This window comes from Rhipicephalus microplus, chromosome 2 (assembly GCF_043290135.1).
Source record: "Rhipicephalus microplus isolate Deutch F79 chromosome 2, USDA_Rmic, whole genome shotgun sequence".
Taxonomy (NCBI): Eukaryota; Metazoa; Arthropoda; class Arachnida; order Ixodida; family Ixodidae; genus Rhipicephalus; species Rhipicephalus microplus.
This window is the reverse complement of record NC_134701.1, coordinates 195,348,089-195,373,887: the sequence shown is the minus strand read 5'-3', so window position 1 is coordinate 195,373,887 and position 25,799 is coordinate 195,348,089. Positions and strand designations below refer to the sequence as shown.

Below are 25,799 nucleotides of genomic sequence, written 5' to 3'. Positions count from 1 at the left end.
TTGGTGGACGGAGAACTCTGATGTGCCGACGTTCACTCCACACGTTCGCACCATTTGCACCTTTTATACGTTTATTGTGCCTCACTGGCATTATTAAGTTTATGCCTAATCGACCGGTGGCGTGCCGTGTCTTAGTTTTCTACACGAGCGACGCCAATGATCATCACACGATGATAACATCCCGGAGACAATGTATATCCAAACGAGGTCGGCAAAGCTTGCTATGCCTCTGGTCTTGGAGGCTTTAAAAAAAACCCTGTAAGGAACAAGAGGCTTTCGGCGGGTGGAATGGGGGGATCATTACATCGACTGAGGAGGAAAAAAAGAACAAGGCTTTCGCCTTTCCGTCGCCTTATATTAATCCATGTGGTACATACTGAATATCTTCCTTGCTGCCCTGAATGTCGTGCTGAGCAGTGCTCTCTCGAGGTCTACAGAATATAGCGTAACCTATTCCAAAAATGACAACGTCCGCCCTCTCTTAAACCCAGAGAAGACATAAACTTTAATTTCACCTACTTCTCCGAGGAAGGAATCCTATGGTAGGGCTAATCCCTCGGTCTCCGTCAGCATTGATCCCAGCTAGGACAAAAAATAACTTTGTCTCATTCTCACTCCCTCCCCCTCTACCTTCAATTTAATTCCGGGCTTTAATTTACGGCTGCGAAACACGCATTCCACTCTGCGCGCTAAGCCTTTTCGTCGTCGCATCGTGCTTCGAAAACTTTTTACTCTACGACCTGATCCCCGATACCCGATGTGGTGCGCGTAATTGCAACGTGTATACGTATGCCAACGCTACACGTACATAGGCTCGCGTCGCCAGAAAGGGCGGATTTTCCCGTATAGACCGTCGCTACTTGCGAGGGCGCGCCACTAATTGGATCGACTTCTCGCATCTCCATCATTCCTGACAGCGTCCCACAACAAAGCGACGACGACCGGCGGTGGCGCCTTGCACGGCAGGGAAGTAAGGTCCCTAGATGAAAACATCTAGGGACCTTACAGGGAAGGACTGCGCGCGCTTTTACTCCCGTCCCGGCGTATATCCCTCTCGCTCCGTCTCCGTAATCGCGCTTGGCCGTGAATCGCGGTGGGCTTCTCTGCGCTCGCTAGAAGCCCTGCAGAAAAGAGCGCTAAAACGGGCGACCAACGCGACGCCAGTGTCGCGATGGTAAACACAAAATTCTTCACTGTGCTGTCAAAATCTAAGCAGAAAAGAAGAACCTTTTGTTTCTGTCTTTATTCGGGGGCTAACTTCCGGGTTTTTTTTTTTTTTGTAGGTTCTCTTGCGTCGGATTGCGGTGTTTCTTACGTTTTGCTTCCGGTAATTCGAGGTAGCGCTAAATATAATGCCGCGTCTACTTTGCTGGCATCTGCTGTTGCTGCAATCGACAATCATTAGCTTTTGCTTTGGCTTGACTGCCCAGTCTCATGTTATCGCTATCTCGCTGGATGTTGAATCGCGAAGGTAGCCTTTGCGTTCTTATAAATGAGTGGCCTGCTCCGTTTTAGCGCTATTTATTTATGTATTTATTTATATTTTTATTTACTTATTTGTTTACTCATTCTTGGCGTGATTTGGCTGAAGCCATCTGAAAGATTTGATCTTAGTAGGTTGCACATCCTGGGCTTCTGATGTTGGCCAACAAGGGCTGCTTTGACATAAACTAGATGGCGATGTATCGGTTGCTTGCCTTTTCAACGGCACGGGTCTGGAAACCCCACACGTTGCGTTGAATGGATGAAATAACATCATTGTCTGGCAAATTAATAGCCCGGGCTTAGGTTTCCTGTGTCGGGATGTGAAGGCCTGAAGCCCTAAAGACAAAATAGGATTTATAGGGTTATGTGAACGGCAGCGTGAAGGTAAAATTAAAGAACAAATCCTCGATATTTTGTTCTTGGAATATTTCATGCTATCAACAGATTGAGACACTATTCTAAATTAGCGTGCCTTTAAAGATAAACTTTCAGCGAATTAAGTCTTTGGGCACGTATAAATTCATCATACTCACAATCTTTCCAGCCTCGCAGCTCGGTTAAATATCACGGAAGAGCTCGCCGACTGGCCAGCGTGTTGAAACGCTTAGAGTGTTCGATGTGTGATAGTTTAGAAGTTGGGATGTCCACGCTTCTTACAACCTTCACTACGTTAGGAAGCTATATCCGCGCCACAAATTATTCAAAATTATTTTCTAGATAGTAACTTCTATTTGGCTTCTACTTAACCTTTATTCAGTTTCTATTAAGTGCCTGTCCTGTCTATGTGGTCCTTCGTTTATCAGTGCGGTTGCAATTTTGGCACGAAGTGGACTATTGCTTCCCGATATGCACCAACTAGCCCAACCTGGACTACTGCTATTTAAATACACATCTCTGCCTTTCTTTTTGCCTTCTATCTTTTTTAACAAACTATATATAATCGCAAAAACTACTTGTGCAACTGAGATTGAGTAAATTAATGACACCCTGTTTACTTCCTCAACGGTAGGTCTATTTAGAATAGCGTGTTCAAACAAAATGCTGCGTTTCTGTTTGTGGTTATTAACGTGTGAGGTCACTCATACGTCGCACGCTAACCTCTTGATGCGCTTCTTAACATTACGAAAACAGCATATCGTACCCAAGCAGATCTAACGTTATGAACACTGTTCTAAAACTACATATAATATTGATGGGGTGAAATGTCACCTGCACAACCACGTCGATGCCATGCACTGAGGGGGATATCCTACGTTCGGGCCGTATACATTTCCTTGCAGGAGCAACTGTGTTGGCGCCACCTTTCTGCAACTTCAAACGGTTATCCAAACTGTTACTCAGCATCAATAAATACCGGTTGTAGTCATAAAGGCCTTCAATGTATTCATAGTATGCTATGCTGAAATGCATGATCCGTGTTTGATGGAATATTGTATTTGCAGCAAAATTCAAATAAGGCGACATTATTGGATAATACGGACAGAACGTACTATGGGACCAAATAACCATTTTGTGTTGATTATAATACAGGTGTAGCACATAGGCAAACGTTGTTTTATATGAGAAGCCCCAGCATATCCAAGGAGTGAATTATGATGAGCGGGGTTAACCGTCTGTCCATCCGTCCGTTCATGCGTCCGTGCGTCCGTTCGTTCGTTCACGCATGCGTGCATCCATCTGTCCATCGGTCCGTTCGCGCATGCCTCCATTCGTTTGTTCTTCTGTCTGTCTATCTAGCGACGAGCACGAGCCACCACGGCACTCCGCGCCAGCGACTCCACTTCCTCAATGCCCCACCAAGGATTAGACAAGTACGGCGACGATCTAAGTAAGTAAATGCTCCGCCAACAAACCGACACGTATGGCGATGATTCAGGAGACTGTGAGAGGCACTCGTTCGTCGCAGGCCCAGGCACAGCCCGCGCAAGCCATTCGGAAAGTAGCGGCACAGCGCGATCTAGAATATCATCACTTATCTGCAGTGTGTACGTACTTCTATGAGACAGCGCCATCTACTATACTTATCGGGAGATACTGCTGGTTACACTTGACGCCAGACGAGGTTAGACTAAGAGGAGTTTCGTTCCTAATTGTTCCTTGTCACAAAAATTGTCCCCGTATCTGCATGTTTCACTGCAAATGTCGCCGAAAGACGATAGTCTTGCCGGTAAAAAGAGTCAACAAAACATTTAGTTGATGTTCTGTGCGAGAAAATCGGTGAATTTTATTCTGGAAGCGCTGCGCTAAAGAGTTTGTATCCGTGCAGGGAAGGCTAACGAGTGCATCGAGGCACGTTAGACACGAGCGCCATCTGGCAGTTATCTTCGAAAACGAAGGAAGGTGTGCGCGCCCGCGGAGAAAGATGCGCGCCTGTCTCGGAAGCGATAAGGAGTGGAACACAAAGCGACGGGCAGGTGCCACCACCGTGCCGTCTTAGCAAAGCGTTGGAAACGCTGGCCTTATTGAGCATCGCGTTGCATTGTCAGTGCAGCGTGATATACGCTGCGGTCCTTAGAATTACATGTGTGTGCCTTCTCCAGTATAAAAGCACACATACAGAACATCGGCGTGTTTTTATGGTGCCTCAGATATGCGCAATAATGGCTTTTTAATTGACCATCGCACAAATATAAACGCTGAAACTTGAGCAATATTGATGCGCGCTGCGGATGGGGTTGGCCGTCTGAGGTATCGTTCGGTCACTTTGGTGCCATAAAAACAATCGTTACCGCGGACAACCTGACAAATGTACAGACAGACAAAACGATAGGCAGACCAAAACTCTGGCGTCGAAGGTCCCCAAGAAGGACTATCGTCATTAAAATAAAACTGTAATTCTGACAGAGTGAATGCGTGTTATTTATTAGCGGTACTAACATAAGAACTTTTTAAGAAGTTTCCATCTAACAGAAAGTGCTTTATTTATTATATTTTCCGGATTGTGGTGTTTTACGTCTTAAGAGAACAATATGATGATTGGAGATGCCGTATGGATTGATTGACTGATATGTGGGGTTGAACGTACCAAAACCACCATATGATTATGACAGACGCCGTAGTGGAGTGCTCCGGAAATTTTGACCACTTGGTGTTCTTTACCGTGCACTGCCATCACAGAGTACACAAACTTCTACCCTTTCGTCGCCATTGAAATGCGACCGCCGTGGCTGGCATCGAACCCGCTACCTGCGAGTCAGCAGCCGAGCATCTTAGCCACTGATCAAGAGGCTGACTACAACTTTCTTTATTAGTGTCTCGGAGAAATGCTCGGCAACAATTTATCCCTAGCTTCGTGTGTCGAGCTAGGGCAAAATTACAGTAAAAGAAAAGAGCAGACTTACGATCACGCCCCGCCGTGGTGCTCTAGTGGCAATGGCGCTCGGCTGCAAAACCAAAAGTCGCGGGATTAAATCCCGGCTGCTGCGGCTGCATTTTCGATAGAGACGAAAATGTTCGAAGCCCATGTACTTAGCTTTAGGTGCACGTTGAGGAACACCTGATGGTCAAAAATTACCGAGGCCCTCCACTACAGCGTCTCTCATAACCATATCGAGGTTTTGGGGCGTTAGATTCAAGATAACATTATTATTATTATTATTGTTATAGTGTCGATCATGACCATTTTTGCCATCATCTTTATGTGAGTTTGTTTTGCCCCCATCTTTATTGCAACACCTGGTAGCGATCACATTCCGACTTATGTCAGCATTGATGGCCAAGAGACTTCGTCCTCACCGGTCAATCGGTATATAGACTGGACACTTTATGAAGATCAAGTGGAGGACACGTGCAGAAATGATTCTTGGTGTGGGTTAGAAAAAGTAATTGCAGATGCAATGAAAAAAAAAAAGGCAGATCCCAACACTGGGAATCGATGATATGCGAAGCACGAATGAGAAATTTTGATATGTCACTTTAAAATCAGGACAACGTCACGAGGTGGAGGTAAATGGTGCCGTACATGACCTCCGTGTCATGATTATCATGTTTGGATGTGTCGTTTACCTTCGCCATCTATTGAAGTCACTTGATACCAAACTTAGTATATATGGAGCTAGGGAAACGGCCGTGAGCGCGCAAAGAGCGAAGCGCAGGCAGCTTGACATCAAATTAGAAAAGCTTCGGGTGTTACGTATAGACGTGCTGAGAGAAGATACAGGCGTACCAAGTCCATTCTTGACCTCACAGCAGCAGAGTAGCAAGGCGTACGATGAATAAAATACAGCGCCGAACAGACAAGCTGCAGGATCAAATATGAAAAAGCTTTTGCAAGTCATTAGACCCACGCAAGTCATTGTCTCATTTATGGATAACTCTACAGGGTCTTCGCTCAAGCGCTATGCAAAGTCATCCCTTCAAGGCTCTCGCACTTCGTCTAAACCACCGTGAAAAGGACGTTGCAGAGGATGTTTGCGCGAACATCAACAGCGGGACAGTCCTATTTTCCCAAATGCTTTTATGCGATATCCCCAGTCCACGAGATATAAGTATGGATGCTCCCTTTTTTATGGAAGAGCTAGAATCTGCACTGACACTGGGTGGGCGTTCTTCTTCACCAGGGCCCGATGGGATAACGTATACGGCTCTGCGTCACTTAGGCCAAGCAGCTAGACGACAACTTCTAAATTTATTGATTCGGTAATGGGAAGATGGCGTCGTACCTCAAGAATGGGAACGCAGCCGTCTTGTGTACTTCGAAAAGCAGGAAAATCCCCTCTTGTGCTGACATCATACCGGCTTGTAGCTCTCGCCAGCTGCGTTGGGAAACCAAAGGAGTGCATGATTCCCACGCACCTGGAATGGTTCCTTGAACGGCACAACATTTGCCCCGAATCCGTGGCGGGATTTCAACGAGGCCGTTCATCGATTGGCAACGTCATCGATTGTGTGTCATCAGTAGAACAGCAGATATTTAGGAAACGATTATCACTTGTGCTCTTTCTTGATGTGAAAGGTGCATATGACAACGTTTCTCACAATCTATACCAGACACACTGCTATTGATTGAACTGGGAGGGCGAATATTTCGAGGGATCCGAAGATACCTCACACGAAGATCCTTTTTTGTATATACTGAAGATGGCCCGACCTCAGACCATTACTCGTGTCATGGCGTCCCGCAAGGTGGTGTTTTAAGCCCAGTTCTTTTCAATCATGCCTTGCTTGGCCTGGCGGAAGCTCTCCCAAAAACACCCAGTGTTTCAATATACGCTGACGTCATCTGTGTCTGGGCATCAGCATTCAGCATTGACACGCCTACTGGTATCTATTGCCCACATCCTGAAAGTCATCACTGGAAAAAGATGGGCTCCGTCATTGAGTTCCATGCTGCAGCTATACCAAGCACTTTTTATTGGTGTACTGCGCTACAGTTCTCCTCTGCTTACTAAAACTTGCAAGTCAAACATTCGAGCACTTCAGAACGTGCAAGCACAGCCGCTATGTGTTAGTCTCGGCCTACCACGAACTACCTTCCCCGCTGGAACAGTTATATTGGCTCGGGATCATCCGGTTACAACCTACGTCACAAACGACGTGCTCAGAGCACATATTCGACACATTTCATGGATGGTATCGAGCCATTTGGCATTTCTGCCAGAACAAAGACCGCAGGCGTCGTTCTCTAAGGTCGTCAGCTCCCGCCACGCTTTGCTACCATCCGGTTTTATACCCTTGCCGCGTTCACCGTCCGCCTCGTGGAGCCTACGACAACCCGACGTGCGCCTATCCGTTCAAGGAATAAGAAATAAAATAGTCCTTTCTACCTTGGCCTTGAAGCAAGCAATTCTGAACTGTTTACACACCTTCTGCGCTGACAGAATCCACGTATACATGGATGAATCTACCACCCAGACTAGCTCCACCAGCGAAACCGTCATCCCATCGCGACACATCAATATCATGTACAAACTCTGTCACGTGAGCACATCGGCTGGTTCAAAAATTGTTGCCCTGCGTGGTGCCATCGATTATATCAAGCAACAACAGGCTAATCTATGGGCAGACTCCAAGGCGGCTCTATAATGTCTTTCGTCGGCACTCCGTGAGGGGTCGAACGGACAACTGGTATGTGAGATCAGAAAAATGCTGCACTATGCGAGCGAACGAGGACACAACGTTGCGTTCCAGTGGATACGAAGTCATTGTGGCATCTCCGGCAACGACCTCACCGATGAAGCAGCCAGAAATGCACACATACAAAAAACCCTGTTTCCGTACATTTATCCAGGATTGACTCGGCTAGATATCTATGTAAGCTGGCGCAGAACGTGACACTCCAGAAGGGGCAGTCATCGCAGTTCGCACATCAGCGAGTGTATTCTATCGACCCATTTCTACGACTGTGGCTACCCTCTGGTCTTTCTAGGGAGGAAGGTACAGTCTAGTGCCGTCTGCGTCTGTGCGTAGCCTTCACCAATGCCTATTCATTCAAAATTGGTATGGCCGACAGCGCGGAGGGCTACACTGCACCGTCGATGAGACTACTGAACACATCTTATGTTTCTGCCCGGCATACACAAACGAGAGGCTTTACCTGCGCAGTGTTTTAAATCAACTGAACAGAACTGTCGAGAAAGTATTGGGACCATGGCACTGTTAATGCCAATTCCGAAAGGCAACGAAAGGACTGTTGCGTTTTCTCAAACACACCGGCCTGTTTCGTCGTTTGTGATGTGAAACTGCTACGCGTCGGCCCAGTCAGTGACCTTTTTTTCTCCTCCCTAACTTCCCTTCCCCCTCTGCTATTCCCCGGTGCAGGGTAGCCTACCGGGGCTCAGCCCTGGTTAACCTCCCTGCCTTTCTCTTTGTGTTCTCTCTCTCTCTCAGTCATTTTACCGGGGTCCGTGCCATTATCTTGTTCAAATCTCAACTTTACTACTGCAAACATCTGTAATATAAGGATACAGCCAACAACTCGATCAAACTACACGTCGTGTGACGCCTTTGAATGAACAACTGACCCTTGTACAAATTAGCCGCAAGTAGTTTGATACTTAGCATAATCTTATTGATAGTAATATTTAGTAACCGTACTTGCCAAAGGTACGCCCATTCGAAAATAAAAAAAAAATACGGTGTCTTTAACATTCAGATCCCGTGGCTCTCGTTACTTATCTCGTGTGATCACTTCAATCGAACAGTGATTGATTCTGCGACTTGACTCTCTCGAATTATTGTCGACGCAGCACCACGTCGACGGCAAATTATAGCGCGCCACTATAATGTTATAATGAAGTCAGTGCACGAACCTGGAGTTTCCAAAACTTTTATTTCTTCCCGGTTTCAGTCTCAACCACTATACCACCTCCTTTACATTTTGTATATCTGCGATCCTTACCTTATCCTCGCCTTCTCTCCTCATTCTACTAACCTCAAGTCCACTCGCGGACATTATTCAGCAAATCCCTCCCGAAGCACACTGTGGTCGGTCGGCCGATAACCGTCGTTTCTCGAATACAAAGCAGCCGTGGCTCAGGGTGTGTGGCCTATGTCAGGGCATAGAGCCTATCCTGCTGACACTTGGCAAGCGGCCATTGCCTGCGTAGTCCAAAAAATGGTTGGTTTGGTCTGGAAAAAGGTACACGCAGTAGTATAAAACGGAAATAAATAAATAAATAAATAAATAAATAAACAAAGAAACAAACAAACAAAGTGAAGTGTTATTGAGGTGTGCTATGAAAGCTAGTTTCGTTTTCCTTTTTACACCCACTCAAACACTTATATTGATTGTTCATTTGTTGTTTTTATGCTTTTATCGATGCTATGGTTACTTTGTGTTGAGCATTCCGCCTTTTCTTTCTTCTTTTTTTATCATGATGTCTTCTTTATTTTGCACGCGCTCTCCCGTATGGGCCTGAAAATACCCGCAGTATTGATTAAATATAAAATAATCATTATTTCCCAAAGCTCACGATCTTTTCTGTATATGCTAGGAACAAGGTGCCGAATTCACTTATATATTCTTGTCACCAGGCCCAGTGACGTAATAATCACCACCTCTCATTCACTAAATGTGTGTGGCTTTCTCTCTCTCTCTCTCTCTCTCTCTCTCTCTCTCTCTCTCTGTTAATAAGGAAGCTGTCCTTAGTCGAGGCTCTGATGTCCGGGTCCGTCGTAGATTGGAAATGCTCACGACTCCCACCATTTGCCGCTATACGCCCACTATTTTTCCCGCCACTTCTCCACTTCATTCGCACTTGATGCCACTTCATCAAACCCACTTCATCCCTGCTTCATTAAGCTCTACTTTATTTATATCCCACTGCATTTAACCAGATGAAAAATTAGCAAAGCGAGGGCTTAGCGAGTGCATGTTTTCTTTTTTTCTTTTAGACGGACGAATCGGCCTCGAAGAAATGGAAAGCATATTCATTTTTATCTCATGTTTCATTACGAAAACATAATAACTTATCTCGAAAACTTAATTGAGCCGAGTGAGGGGGCAGCCTGCGTGACGTACAGTCTGTTTCACACTCAGGAAAAATCTCGTAGTGCATGACACGAGCTGCGATCATTGCTGTACTCGCGTGTCGACATAGCGAACGACATGGTTCAACACTACGGCCTTTTAAGTGTATGCGAATGCACCTGCCACTGTCGATGCGGGACTGCAGCGCTGGCCGAACCATCATTCATGCGTTCCGAGATTTCCCCTAAGTGTGAAACAACCTGTAAATGTGCTACATATGATGCCAGAAAAACTGACATTATTGTCATTTTTTTATTTCTTTGTTATTTCTATCAAACAAGGCTCTGCAGGTACCAGATAATCGCAGTCGCTTCCAAGTAACGTGACGCGCGCTTCATTCACACCACTTGTTGACGATGACGTTTTTGCTTTGCGTGTCATCCTTTTTTTTTTTTTTGACGTCGTAGCATGGTTCAGTACCCTCACTGACGATGCTCTCAAGTTACAAATTTTTTTTCCTTTTACGGGCGAAGCTCCTTAAGGCGTGGGTCTGTCCATCCCTTTTACGTATGTATGTAGCAGTACGTAGCCACCGGTGGCACATACCCGCTCTAGAGTGGGTATGTGCCACAGGGGATGCGAGATGGCGGTACTTGGAGTGTCCACGAGATGGACGCACGGACGGACGGACAGACTGACAAGCAGACGGACGGACGGATGGATAGACGCGCAGACGTACGGACAGATGAACGCACGAACAGACAGACAGATAGACAGATGGATGGACGGTCTCACGGAGGGACGTATGGACAGACGGACGGACGCATGGATGGACACACGGATGGTCGCGCGGACAGACAGAAGCACGGACGGGTTGACGCACGCTTCGCCCAACTCGTCATCATTCACTCCGTGGATATGCTGTGAATTTGTATTTCTTTATTTATACGAGTTGATATGAAGTTTCGCACCCACTAAGGTGCAGCCAGGAGGCACAGGACAAAGCGCAGAATACACGCAGAGCCTGACTAATTCGAAGCGCATTTTCCTCCCGGCATTCCACAAATTCAGAAGCGTTCGCAACCAGCTTGCGGTAAAGTTTACGTGGGAGAGTAGTGTAACTGATTTGATTATATTTGGCTATAGTGAATTTCGTACAAACTCAGTACTACAGAAAACAGGTAGTACTAGTACGTACCATAGCAGACCGATACGGACCGAGGCATATAAGCTGCAGACGGGAATAAGACGGTGGGACACGTCTAAAAGTTTGTGCACGAGATTTAGTGCTGTCATCAATATATTTATTCGACGTCTCATTTTTACTTATAGTAGCGAATGTTTCCCCCTTCTGCGTTGTGGAGCAAGTGTAAAAAAATAAAAAAGAAACCAGGGGGAGTGCCTATAGGCTTTTCTCATGTGAAAGTGAAACTATAATTACGATTAATTCTTCGCAAAACAACAAAATTAATTGCCTTTCGATGACGTCACCAGCAAGTCGATTCCGGCGCCAAATTCGAAGTAAGGTGTTTGTAACTTCTTCTCTATATCTCTGCTTACAAAACTTTTCCGTCTCATCAAAGGGAGAAACGTGAGGGGAAAAAAAATTGCAATCGGTGCTGCCTCAGTTTCTATTTTCCTGTATTGCGAAGTTTCACTGCGCATGCGCTGAACTGTTGGTTTTACTATTCTATCGCTAGAAGCTGAGAACTAAGTTCTTTTCAGGCATTACGAGAAGCTCGTTGCAGTATAGAAAGGGAAATAAATGCTCTGTTTTAAGCTCTTCCTGGTATTCTGCCCAATCCATCAGTAGGAGAACAAACACGCCATTAGTATACAGGGCTTTAGTCTGTAGCTTATGTCTAGCACAGGGCTGTCATACCATTTCGCATTAACTGCCGTCTTTGTATCGCGTCGTTCTCTCTCTCTCTCTCTCTTTCGAATACGCAAAATGAAATGCTTTATTGAACAATAATCGGGCTATTTGTTTTTGTCTTCCTCGGCGTTGACGTTCTGGGCGCTCTTGAAAAAGTCTGAGTGCACGCCATTTACGTGAGCATGAGGTTCCAGCTCCAGGAAGTGTTTTGTCTATCTAACAGTATAACAGTGGTTGAAAAGAAAAATGCAGTGAAAGAAACGTCTGCTCAAAGAGCTATAAATATTCCCCATGCCCTTTTTAGTGCGTCTTGTAAGCATTGCGAGGCAAACCGGAACACAAAATCTTTAAATAGATGTTTTTAAAACCCTTTATTTTTTTTAAATGCGGAGCTACGAACAGATAACACTAACAAAAAAAACTGAAGCTTAGCTTGGCCACGCGTTAGTTCTTTTCTGTTTTTTTTTTTCTGCGTGTCTTCTTCTGACGCCTTTTGCGCTGCATCTTAAATTTTAGTCAACAAAAAATTAAAAAAAAGCCGTTAAACTTAAACTGGCTGCTATTGAGAGGTATTGATCCTTTTTGCGCGTTTTGCTTCACTAGCATACCAAAAGAAACACTGGAAGCATAACAACTCGCTGGTTGCAAGAAGAGCGCGACATGGTTCTTCCCCGTGCGGCAGTCGCAAATGGACGCGCAGCGCACCGGCCGCGCGTATGCCTAATGTGAACCGGGTCAGAGCTCGGACCTCCGAACCGCGCATCAGTCGCTGCCACAATAACGATGAGCTACCGCTCCCAGTCGCCAACTAGCGCCGTCCGGGTGATCGGTCTTCCGTTTTCCCTCGGACGTGTTGGGAACGGCCGGGCGACACGTCCTCCTATTAGCTCATCGTTCGGCCTTTCCACAAGATAAAAAAGAAAAAAAACTATTTTTTTTTGTGATGAGCCCCGCTCACCTATCTGTATTGTTTTACTCTTGATTTCCTAACGTACAGTCATGTGGTGCGAACGTCGTTTCGACCCGTCTCACGCCGCAACGCGTCGTCCGACTCGGAGGCGTCTCCCATGGAGACAGAGCGGTGCCCCCGAGAACCTTACGCTCCGCTGATTTGTCATTCGCTTTTCGTGCTGCTGTATCGAGTCGATGAGAATGAATACGCGGGGTCCATTTTGCTGTCCGTGTCTTCGCATTCACGTCGCGTCGCGTCAGCGGGAGACGTCGACGGCGCCGGAAGGCTCCGTCGGCCATCCCTGTTGATGGAGAATGAGCGTAATGCCTGTCACGCAGAAAGCCGCTCGTCTGTTTGTCCCCTTTTTTTTAACGTAGCGCGCAGCACGTAGTGAGGTCACGTGTAGAGAGCTAAGTAAAAGACGTAAGGTATTACAGATTCATCTTTATCGGATAATGGCTAAGAGGACTGAAACGCACGGGCGACGAACGAGTGAATTGTCTGACTTTTCTTTTTTTTTTAATGTGGCCATCTTGACGCTCATCACTGTGTTCGTGAATATTCATCTTTTCCGACGTCCTCTGACTACGTGTGACACCAAAAGTGGCTTCAATTAGCTGTCTCGATGAGAGATAAGTGGGTTCGTCGTTCTTGTATATAAAGCTTGGCTCGCGCCTCGAAGAGCACAGCGCCGAAATTTCTAGACTTTCCATCTCTCGCAACGCTTGAAAGCACAGTTGCGACTGGGCAACGCATTAGACGTGGCTTAAGGCTGACACCAAAGTGTCATTGCCCGTATTTCCCGAGCACGAATGTACACGTTGCAGTAGAAATTTTCTTGACTTCAGTTCAAACTTCATCAGTACAATCTTCCCTTACGGTCTCTACATTTCTTCCCTTTTCTTTTAATTCTCCATTGTTGAGGAACAGGTGCCGGAGTGGACTTTTTTTCATTGACAAGCTGCATGTTTCTGTGATGAAACTAACAGGCTAAGTTTACGTGAGCCCTAATGGTTCATTTTGGTACATGCAAGAGTTACAGCGGTCATGTTGTATTGAAAGTTGAGTAGGCACGTGCTTCTCCATGCTGGGCACTTGCCATGCTGGGCACTTGATGATGACTTAAGCCATTACTGTTAAGTATGTTTCTTTTTCATGTCTCGTCTTTTCACGCGCTCTATAACAACAGCGCGTTGGGCGGAGCGAAAAGTGAGGCAAGGTCGCTCAATCAGCATCGATGAACGGCTCCAACTTTAAACTTTCTTTCACCATCCAGTGACGTAACTATTAAGGCCTGGAGAGAAACGTTGTTTCTAGACATCACGAGCATTGCGAAGTTGATGCTTCGACCAGATCATCCGGCTTGGTGAAATCATCGTTACATGTAGTGTTGTGTGAGATCGATTATTGATTCGAGCCGACTCGACTGCATGCGTTGGAGTCGATTTATTGCTCCATGCGCTCACATGGTGATCTTGTAAAACGAAAAAAATTCGTAAGAAACCTTTGTTGCGACCATTTCATTCCAAACGCATTCACTCCGTACCAATTGCCGGTTGGAGACAGAACCAACACCGGACGGCTCTGTAGTCGACGTGTGACGCAGAATAAGCTCATCTGAACAACATCATTTCACTTTAATATACAGCTACTGCGCACGTCGAACAACCCTAGTACAAAAGTATCAGCAGCAAGTCGTTTAGAATGCTGAAAGTCTTAGTTAAGAAGTCTCTCACTGATGGCGCTTAACCACTACTATAGTGCGTCCTTCTTGACTGTAACACCTATCACGCCCCCGCCCCCCTCCCCCCTTCTTGACTGCAACACCTATCACGCCCCCGCTCCCCCCTCCCCTTAAATAGCTGGATATAGCCAGGAGACATAGAGTTTTTCGTCTTGTTTCCTGGATATAGCCAGTATATAACCAGAACCTGATAGAGACCGTGTTCAACGAATAGTTACATCTTGCTTTTCATAATGTCGACATGTGCTCTCAATGGTATCCATAATAAGAAGAAATCATAAGAAAACATCAGAATGAGATATTATTTAGTTATCAAATATAAAAGGTTTCATCAGCTGTACCATAGAAAATCGGCGTTGAACATCAGTTTTGCATGGTAGAGTAGTCTGCGCTATAATTTTCTTCTATTTTCATGCAGTTCTTTTTTAATGATCCGTGAATAACCGTGTCGTGAGCTCGTAAAATTATTCTTTATCACAGCTTAAGAAGAGTCCCCTCGAAAATTGCTCGTAAACGGATCGCTTATTTTTTTCATATAATATATATATATATATATATATATATATATGCATTTGCTTGCGCATATATTTTTCTTTTTATTTTAAAGCTCTTTTGCTATATCTGCGTTTTTTTTTCTTCCGTCAGGCATTGCGTTGAAAGAAGCACCATTTGTCACTATAAAACCCGTAGTTCAATTGTCGAACTATCTCAAGCCTATGGGTAGAGACCGCCGATGTCTGTTCTTAAGCGCTTAATTATGAAGCTTATAAAAGTTAGAGTAGTGCGAAAGTAGCGCGAATTCGTAACAGTGCTAATGTTAACAGCACAGGACACCACTCAGTCGCAAGCCCGGCCGCTGCGGCTGCATTTTCAAAGGAGGCGAAAATGATTGACACCTGTGTGCTTCGGTTCAGCTGCACGTTGAAGAACATCAGTTGGCAAGGGCGTAGCCAGGAATTTTTCTCAGGGAACGAGGGGGGGACATCACATAGATTTAGGGGAGGGCAGCCCCTTAAAATGGTAATTTTTTACTCTATGCCATGGCGAAAAAAAGTCGGGGCAGGGCATGGGCTTGGTGGGCCACCTCTTGGCTACACTACAGCCTATTCGTCGAAATTTTCAGAGCGCTCCACTATATACGGTGCCTCTGATATTCATATAGTAGTTTTGAGGCGTTCAACCCGTCACTTGATATTGTCAGTGAATCACAAAAAAAGATTTTGAGGTTTGATAAATGAAGTCTTTGTGCCCATAATTTCTCTTGCTAAGCCCTGGGCTACGCACAATATCCAAGGTTACCGTTCAAGCAATAAAATGTTTCACCTGTGACACCTTACATAAACCAAAGTGGCCTTCCGGTTTTACTGTACCAAGCCCGAGTCTGACGACATTGTCGCGTTTCCGCGAAAGCAGCTGATATAAAATCTGTCAGCGAAATTCGCGCTAAGGTCTCGTTCAAACGAAGTGGAGCACTCAACGTGCTCGTGTTCAGTTCAGGCATTCATTTTAAGGCTAATGAAGGCCGTTAAAGAAGAGATGCAAATCCTTTAGCTACATATTTCGCACGACCGCATGCTACTGGAATGTTTGGAACGCCACACTTAGAGCATTCGGGTCACGGCGTCACCCATCGTGTGGTCTTCCGACTAGTCGGATCCAGCCGGAACGATTCGAAGGGCGTGAGGTCGTTTGTTTACCACACGCACTTCGATCGTTTTTTGCGCAGATGGTTGTTTTTAGAGACTCGAATGCGCATTTTCCGGGGAAAAATAGCACTTTCGATCTAAACTTATCTGGCCTTCGGGGGGGCTTTCCGAAAGCGGCTTTCGCATTACGCTTATCGTCCCGGTCTTTAACGGCTTCCTTTTCGTTTCCGTGTTCGTGCTTATCCGAATTTCTCGTAATCGCGGACATATTAACATTCCTACGGTGAAATCTGCAGCTTCGGAGGTTGTTTCCGGGCACAAAGAAAAGTACAAAAACGCTTACGTTGAAAGATAGAGTTTGAAATCACGGACGAGACGACTATCGCTAAACGTCTGCCAAGCTTTATTATTTTTTGTTGAGGTACCCGCGTAATGCGATATTCCATCAATTCCTGCGATTGCGCAAACGATGCCAAATGCGCGACCATGTTAGCTCTAGTTTTGGATCTGTGTCACGTCGGCGTCTGTAATTCCGTCATAAGGGGATGTATGTGACGCGTCAAGGCGTATCGGAACCGAAATAGCCGAGCCGAGGTAAGCTCTGTCATGGTCACACAAAGGCGTCCAACAAAAAAAAAAGAAGCAGACTAAGAAAAGGCTGGCAGACAGTATTCTGCTTCTGGAAGCTACCGAAATAAGAAGAATCGCTAGCTGAAAAGATCAAAGATAAAACAAAAACTTCGATGATGGCGTCGGACAAGCTCAGCCGGAAACGGTCCCACATCGAAACACACGCCCTCGCAAGATGCGATTAGACGACCGAAGAATGGGTGCTAACGTAAACCCCAACAGAGCTTAGAGAGCCACGGAAAAAACACTCCATCCCATCGAGGCTCTCCTTCGGTGCTACGTGCCGAAACATCTGCCCGCCCGAAGAGAGCTAGGAACATGGTGTCCAACTTTTCCCTCAGGTGAGTAGCATACTCGCAAGACCAAACACGCACGCGTGCACCGTCTCTTTGTGTTTGTTCGAGCGGCGAAAGAAACGTGTTCGTTTCGTGATGATCGGGCGAGACAGCCATGTGCAATCACTTGGGCTCCCTAATCCGGTTGTACTGTATGAATACGACCAGAGCGAACAATCGATTCGGCGTGTAGATCCATTCGCTTGCATTGCGTGTCTGATCCGTCCGCCGAATAACCCGTTGGCTGCCGCGAGACCATTTCACTCCTAATCTACTGTCCAGGTATGCTATACAGAAAAAAACTAAATGAAAATTAAAATACTTTGACAAGACTAGCATGTGTTTTGCGATTGACGCCAACTTTATGTGGCAAAAAAAGTTTTTTGAAATGAGGCCAGCATCTTTTTCTGTGGAACGAGCCGTGCATGTGGAAAACGCCAGAACGAAACTCTCGTGCAATACGCTCGTGTGTATGGCTAATCGCTTGCAGGTAGTGGGTCCATTGTGGTAAGCTCTTGTTGTCTTTCCAATCCGGATGCCTGGATTATTTTTTGTTAGTTTTTTTTCTACCTGTGCATACGTTTGAATGCGTAGATTGCTCGAGAACCCGAGAAGGAAAGCAGCGTCGACGACGAGGACCCATGCCAGCGCCGTCTTCGGTTTGTCTTCTTCCTATTGTGTTCCGTTGTTTGTCCGTTTGCTTGTGAAAATTTCGCTTACGTTTCTATGTAAGCAATGCCGACGTTCACGAACGGTGCGCCCTTCGTGAACGTCGGCGTTCCTTTCACTCTGAAGTTTAGGCGCTAAAAATTATAAACATGACCAAAACCAGAATATGATTGCGATACACATCGTAGTGAAAGGCTTCGGAAATTTCGGCCACCTGACGTTTTGCGCGGGCTTGCGGCTTTTCTCCTTCGTCGAAATGCGACCGCCTTGGTAGGTATGAAAATCATGACTTTCGGTTAAGCAGCTGAGTATTGTAACCACTGTACTACCGCGGTGGACGTAAACATAACATACGGAGGATTTGCATCGCAAAACGCTTGATCATGAAATACGTTGAAACTTTCGGCTGTGGAAAGCGCACGCCGTGGGTTTCGAAAGCAATGCCCATGTGGGAACAGACATCTCGCCTTCTCCCACAATGCAGACGCACTGTAAGCAATAAAATTTATGCTGACTATAAAACCGAGCATCAAACAGTGCATTGAACAAAAGTTTATTTCCTTTTCTACAAAAGGACCATTCCTAAAAGGGAAATGACTCTCATATGTCATCTTTGTAGGCCCGTGTGCTCAGATTTGGGTGCACGTTAAAGAACCCCAGGTGGTCTAAATTTCCGGAGCCCTCCACTACGGCGTCTCTCATAATCATATTGTGGTTTTGGGACGTTAAACCCCACATCAATCAATCAATCAATCAATCTCATATGTCATCTTGAACTTCATTCTACTATAAATAGTTTATCTTAAAACGACAGCGTAACGAGTTGGAAACATGCAGGAAGAAAAAACGGGCACGGCGCTGAACATCCACAAATTATAATTTCACGCACAATGAGCATCCACCAAGTTAGCCAAACTGGCGCTTTCGCTTCAGCTTTTTTTTTGTGTGTGTGTGTGTGTGTGTGTGTGTGTGTGTGTGTGTGTGTGTGTGTGTGTGTGTTTGTAACCGCACGCACAAAAGATTACCGTCAGCTATGACTTGCGAACCCGGATTTCAGTGAGAGAAATAAGGTGAAAAAAATGAGATAGCAAAAGCAGATGTCAAAAAGACTTTTATTGTTTCAACTGCCACAACCTGGTATGAGATGACAGTTCTTTAAGGTGATTAGTGACGTTCAAAAATTGTGTTTCGAAACATAGCATTTTACAGTGAAAGCAGAAACTGACAAGCTGCCTGAATCTAGGCAGGGAAAGAGATACTATTTCTGTGAGGACCAAGCTGGCCAGTAATGTATCAGTGTCTCTCTTTTTTTTTTTTTACAAACGTGGTGTTGGTGTTATATATTATACTTATTCACCTTATGTTGCCTCTAGAAAGCCTCGTTTTACTGCAAAGGTTTACGGTAGTAGTAAAATGAATAGCTGGGCGAGTAGATGCGTATCCAACTTTAGGGTTTTTAGCGCGCATTTTTTGTTCTTCCTGGCGCCAGTTTTTCGGACTACTTTAAAACTATTTCGTAAATGTGTAGGGGTACAGAATAGTAAAAGCATCCAACTATTCAGCAAAAGTTCGCGGCGGGAAGTTTGCTGGATAAGAATGAAAGTCGCGGAAGGCATGCGCCATTACGCAAGGAAGAATACATTCGCTGGCTCTGCCTCACTAATAGCGTGCAATGCAGTAAAAGGTACTGCGCGTCGTAAGTTTGGATATGGGTTCGTCTATGGTCGTCTGCTGATCCGTGATTATATCTGCTGGCCACCGTTGATCTGTGCGGCTCAGACTACACAAAGGTACAATGAATTATCTAGTACCTATTTCTATATTACTTCATTATGTGAATAGTTATGAATAAGAGTAACGAAATTCCCATGACTTAGTATACCTCGGCCTGCTCTCGTTATCGACAGGCTCACGTGCACTGCACGAGCATGTTGAGATGGAGTACTAAACGCGTACCAAGAACGTTGGTCATGCGCAAATATGAGAAATCTATGTAGCCCGAGGTGAAAAACGGACACAGGAAGGAATAGACTGAGAGGACAGAGCGCTACTAGATTTTCGCCTCGCGCTACATAAATTTCTTTCAAGTGCATCACCAACAAGCCCACATCGCCACTCTTGGCTACTATGATGACTAATTGGGTTACTTAACGTGCACCTAAATCTAAGCACATAAGCCCCAAGCATTCTCACCTCCACCAAAAATGTGGCTGCCACGCCTATGATTTTATCCCGCGATCTCGTGAGCAGCCGAGTGTCTTAACCACTAGACCTTAACCTTTGATTGCCACTCGCCTCGCGTAAATGCGAGATGCTTGTGGAACAGGCATTTACAAAAGACGAGAGATATAATTGGCCGAGTTCGCATTGCTTGTTCTTGCTTTTCCTTACAGTCCAGCGCGTTCCACCAACGAACCGAGTGTGTGTCCACACTCTTTTTCACTCAAATGGTTCACATTTCTCAGCACTAACGCTCAAGATAATCACCGCGATGTCTCACTTACCGAGTGGTTAAGGAGACGGACTTGGTATACATTGGGGTCTCTCTAAACTGCGCCTCTACAAATCGGCAGGTGCAGCTTTAACTGCCGCTTCCGTGCTAAGGCTTGCAAAACAGCTTTGTAGCGTGTGGGGTGGTTATGCGATTATATTTTTACTTAGTGCTATTATTTTCTTTTTTAGTATGACCGCCTGTGCCTAGTGAAAATGCACACGTTTCGGAAGCCCTCGAATTACTTTTTTATCTGTGAGCAAGCACACCCTTTCTTGGCGATTTCAAGGCCCATCCAAGTTTTTTGCAGTGCAGATTTTTTTTTTATTTTATAATAACCTTTTTATTTTTTTCTTGTTTCGCATGAAGCTACGTACATTCATGCTGACTCTGCCAAGTAGAGTGCAGCAAACCGGAGTCCTCCTCTGGTTAAGCGCCCTGTCTTTATGTTTTTGTCTCCTTCCAGACCACTTACTCACTCACTCAATCAATCAATCAATCAATCAATCACTTGTTGCAAGTCTGGGAAGCAATCTGGTGGCCGTCCTGGCTTCCATTTCATGTCTTCGCACTCACTACCAATCTGCACAAAAGCTTTCATTAGGTGGATCGCGAACCAGGTACGAGCTAGCCTCGACGAAGCCCCCATACTGGTTTCCGCAAAACGGCCTCGCCGTCTTTCACAACGCGTGCGCCTCACTACGAGTGACATGAGCTCGCTTAAACAGCGCGGATGGGTTCTAGTTCAAGATACGTGGTATCCATGTGGTGCGCGGTGATTCCATACGTACGGACTTACGTAACCCTCGCTTCGAAAAGGCTCTGGGCGAATGCGCGGTCAATTCTCAGTCGTCCTATTTGTGCTAAAGCAGACTAATGCTAATGTAATGTATTCACTGACGACGCAGCCTCCGCTTACCAGCTGAAGGAAGTAACTGGTCCGACTTTATACTGAAACCACTTTCGAGATACATTCTCAGCATAGCCGTGATATACTTACTTTTATTCGAAGACATTAGTTGCTAAACTAAGTTCTCTTGGGTTGCGTTGATTGTGGCCCAGAAAGTAAGTGCCAGGAAATGGTAGCGGACTTTTTTTTTAAAGCAATTATTCGTGGCCGTAATCTTATACAGAACAGTCTTTCATGAACACGTTTACCCGCCTTGATGACCGGTCGTTTCCCGAGAAGCCAAGCATGCGTTGCCGGCATATGCAGGTCATTAAAAGCGCTATTTAAATTCCGATGTCAAACCATACCATTAGACGGTTGATGAAACGGCTAAAACTCGAGAGCAAAGACGCAAAGAAAACGCAAGAGCGAGCGCATTACAGGGCTTTTGACTTTCTCAGGTGTTTTTTTTTTTCTTCCATATCAATTTCGTACGTTTAGTTTCCCGCTATTCCTTCTTTTGAAGTATAATAGCAAACTAGCGAAGCTGTTTCCTAGGGCCCACGTTACACTTCTTTTTGCTGCTATACCTCTGTTCAAGTGTAGGTTAGTCGTGCAAATTTTATTTTTACTGATGTGACATCAAGATCATCGTTAAGTGCCCATATCGCTTCCTAAAGGGATCGAACATGTAACTCTCAAGTTTCTCCCAATCGTGCAACGGTAAACAGAACATGGCGATTAAGGAGTGTCAAACAGACATAACTCCAAACCTACCTTCGTTTTACCTATGATCGGGCAAGAGGAGATAGATACTCGAAACGTGGCCCTCGCGTCCCCACTGTAGTCCGACCACGATCAACCTATCTATGTAGCTTCGTAAGCAGCCTATCTAAGTGACGATGACCCCTGCACCCTGACCCTTTACTCGTCGCGGCTGGGATTGCGCAGGGGCACAGCCATAGCTGTTGCAGTCGAATCACCTCACTGATGAATTGCCAGCGTGATCGACAACGGCGCGGTTTTCCCCACCGCATTTCTCGTCTGCGTTTCACAACCTCTCCTACTCTTTCGTTTTGTCGCTTATTCATTTTTCCTTGGAGGAGGTTAACCAAGTAGGCACGCGTTTAAATTACTCCCTTGCTTTTGTTTTTCTTTCCTGCTCCTCCCTCATTCTTGCACTCTAACCTCGTTTAATGGGGAGCGCATCACACCTAAGCTATGTCGTATGCGAAGGCAGGAACACGGGAAGAAAGAAATGGCCTTTTCATGTCCAGGTATAGGCATGTAGCTTTATTTTTCGGCTGTATTAAGAACAAGAAAAACGTGGCTTCATCTGAAGGGTGTAACTCCTTTGACGTTCACTTTGACTTAGGTTACTATATTAGGCAGAATTTCTTCATATTGAAATAAGAAAATACATAACTTCGCACCCTAAAGCTAAACATTGAGCGCTGACGACCAAGGCGCACTTTACGCTTGCACTATATGCTTTACTTAAAGACGGCAACTAGCCTTTTAAGTACTTAAACCCGCTTGGTCAAAGATTTTTTCTTCGTGCAACTATATATACATATGATATATTCCTTCCAGAGGGAAAGCAGCACTGATAGTGTCTTGTAGTTTTTTTTAGCAGTCACTAAAGCGAGTATTGATCAGCCGGGTTTGGCTGCTTTATGTTCGAGTCATTAAAGTGGTGTTGGGCGCCAGGTGCTCTTTCGGCCTGCTAACATGCCACGTACTCTATGGAGCCGAGTCTTTTATACCGAAAAGTGCATTTTAGGCCAGCTTTCGGCGATATCAAGAGCCCTTTACGTAGGAAGCCTGCTGCCAGCTCAGCAGGGGCGAAATGTGATGATGTCCGTACGGCAAGAAAAGTGAAAACGTTTATCCAGAGCGAAATGCAGATACCCTGGTCCGAGAGAGAAATAGAGAGAGAGGTAGAATGAAGAAAATACATGAAGCATAACTATACTTTGTCCGATCCGCTACACCGCACTTGGGGAAAAGAAGTAGGAGCAAAATAGTAATGGAGAAAACATGAGAGCACATGATGCACACTTCACGAGCACAGCGAAGCGTACGCCTGCTACGAAGGGCTTAAAAATCAGAGACAGTAGGATTGGGTGTATGGATATAACATGATAAAGAGTGCTTAACAGCGCAAACGACAGGATGGGATAGAAGAGACGAGACAGGGCGCTGAACTGCCAACAATTTATTTTTTGCGAAAGTCATCGCTTTTGTACACTTATTAGTGCACCACTCATGCGCGTGAATGGGGCAACTGGTAACTGCATAAAAGCGAAGACTTTCGCAAGAAATAAATTGTTGGCATTTCAAGCGCTCTGTCTCGTCTCTTCTACCCCATCCTGTCGTTTGCGCTGTTAAGCACTCTTTATCACTTGAATTCAGACGCAGGAGAAAGGCTCGCATGGCCGCTGGCGTAATGAGCTCTTAGCAGTGACCCCGGGGTGGCGATAGGAATATTATTAGCCACTGCCAGCTGCTCTGCACGAATGACAAAGTGGCATCCTCTCAAAATGACCGCGGCCGCCGCTAAAGTCTCGAGAGGTGACAAGAAGGAAATACAGAAAGGACGGCCAGACGTGCGTGCGGTTTGTTATCCTGGACATGAGGAAGAAGGATAGATAATCAAAAGAGAAAAAAAGAACCATTACTAAGTGATAACAGCGAATACAAGATTAGGAAACGGTGGGGATAGAACGAACAGAGGCAATTAGAGCAGTCGCAAAGTCTGTCTGGTTTTTCTGATCTTGTATGCGCGGCTCATACGTTCCAGTGGATCCATGCCAACTTCAACTTTTCCAAGTTCCGACTCCTTAAGGTAGAATGAGCACCACTTTTGAGCTTTGGATAACAGCCGCAATGTTCAAGCTGTACAGAGACCGCCTCCAGTGTGGGAAGTACCGTACTCATTTGCTGTGTACGCCTGGCACTCACCGCTTTTTTTTTTTTTCATCTGAAGTGGAAGAATTACCCCGGTGCAGCGTTTAGTGTTGTCGGTATTCACTTCTAGAAGCTGGCTGCTCTATGTAAGCTTTTTTTTTTTTTACTCTTCTCTTCGTCCTTCCCCCCTTTCCTGCATCACACACAAGCTATCACACTGTATATATATGTAGCGTCACAGTTCCGTAAAAGTTCCGTAAAACTGTAGTCAATAGAGCTTAATTAACCATCTTCTCGGGTGAATTGGCTGTACTTGGAAACGATGCTTTCAGGATGATAACGTGACTGGCGGTATGAATTGTCAAACAAATGCATATCAATGACAGACAACGCGATTGAGGTATCACTCATGAGCGCGGTGCCTTTGCCTCCACACGCTCCTTGTCACATTTCCACCTTGAATCCGATAGTTTTGAACAGAGGTTTTATAGTTCTTGTTATATGTTCACCAAATATGGCAACGTGCGTAATAACTTTTAGCTCATACGCGCAGGCATCGCAATATCCCCTGCCTGTTTCTGCCTACATTGTGTCTCCTGAGCGACGTAATATCACGTTTTCCTAAGGGATAAACCAAGTACGTAAATATTTTGCCACCTACGGAGACAGCGTGAGCGCTTCCCACGCGAAGCGATTCGAACACAAGCTCGCAAAGCTGATTCACCGAGGTAGTGGTAGCAGAAACGGACGCGAGGTCATGAATGGAACTGAACTTTCTTTATTCTTTCGCTTGTTTACGCTGTCGTGCGTTCGCGCGAGCTTTTATGGACGATTTCTTTTTTTTTCATTCATGCGGCTCTCTTTGTGCTGGAGAGTTGAGGCCGCTCGGCTTTTAGTCGAGCACTGAGTGGCGCACCTCCGAACACATCCTTTTCAACGCTAAGTGTAGAGATGAGCTTCCGGCAAGATAACGCCAGTGGCCAGGATGCGGTGTCGGTGACGTCGAAGCAGCGTTATCCAACGAGGCGCGCATGTTGTATGCCTGCCATGGCTGGTGACAACAGCGGCTGCGCACGCGTGACAAAGTGAATAACGTGGGACCACGTTAGCATACGCCTAATCTGATAATACAAATGGTGTGTTTAGAAAAAGTTCTTCGCCGACGAGAACCGCCGACGAGACAGTGCTCTTTAGCTAAGATTACAGTGCTAGATTACAGTGCTAGATTACAGTGCTCTTTGCCTAAATAAACTCCTCAATTCTCGCTCGTGTTTGTATATACTCTCGTGTGGCTGCAGGGAATACAATTAGCGCTATCATTATATTATATATACGGTCATGTGTTATTTCGAACAACGTGAACTAATAATTTTTTGTTTCTCTACCGCCTTGTTTTGATAGTCCGTCCTTCGTCGTCTTGTGAGATAATTACGGGAGACTGAATAAGGCTGAATGTCACAGTCATAGTTATGTTTTGTCAACACAAGCTCTCATTTTTCTAGTTTCTACAGAAGCCCTTAACCACATGTCCGAATGAGCGACCGTATGCGGTGTGCAGTACTGTGTGTGTATGTTCTGCGAAATGTGTATTTTTCTATCTCTCTGTTTTTTACAACATCATTATTCTTGCCGTGTGTAGGGCACAAAAATATGTAGTCCACTTAACCTCCCTACTTCTCCCATACTGCTTCTTTCTCTCTCTCATCTCTCTCCTTCATACGCTTCCATTTGCTCCCACTTGGAGGCTGCGTAATACATCGTG

At 45.5% G+C, this 25,799-nt stretch overlaps 1 protein-coding gene across 9 annotated transcripts in view; it reads left to right on the top strand.

The window, feature by feature from the left end:
- Positions 1-25,799, top strand: part of LOC119170511 (dopamine receptor 1) — a 593,104-nt gene that overhangs the window by 449,763 nt on the left and 117,542 nt on the right. The window contains exon 1 of one of the 9 annotated variants that reach the window (XM_075887206.1): positions 16,857-17,084. The exons of the other annotated variants lie outside the window; for them this stretch is intronic. The gene's annotated coding sequence lies outside the window, so the exon portion shown is untranslated. Of the gene's footprint in view, positions 1-16,856; positions 17,085-25,799 lie in introns of those variants that run through there. 9 annotated transcript variants of the gene reach the window in all.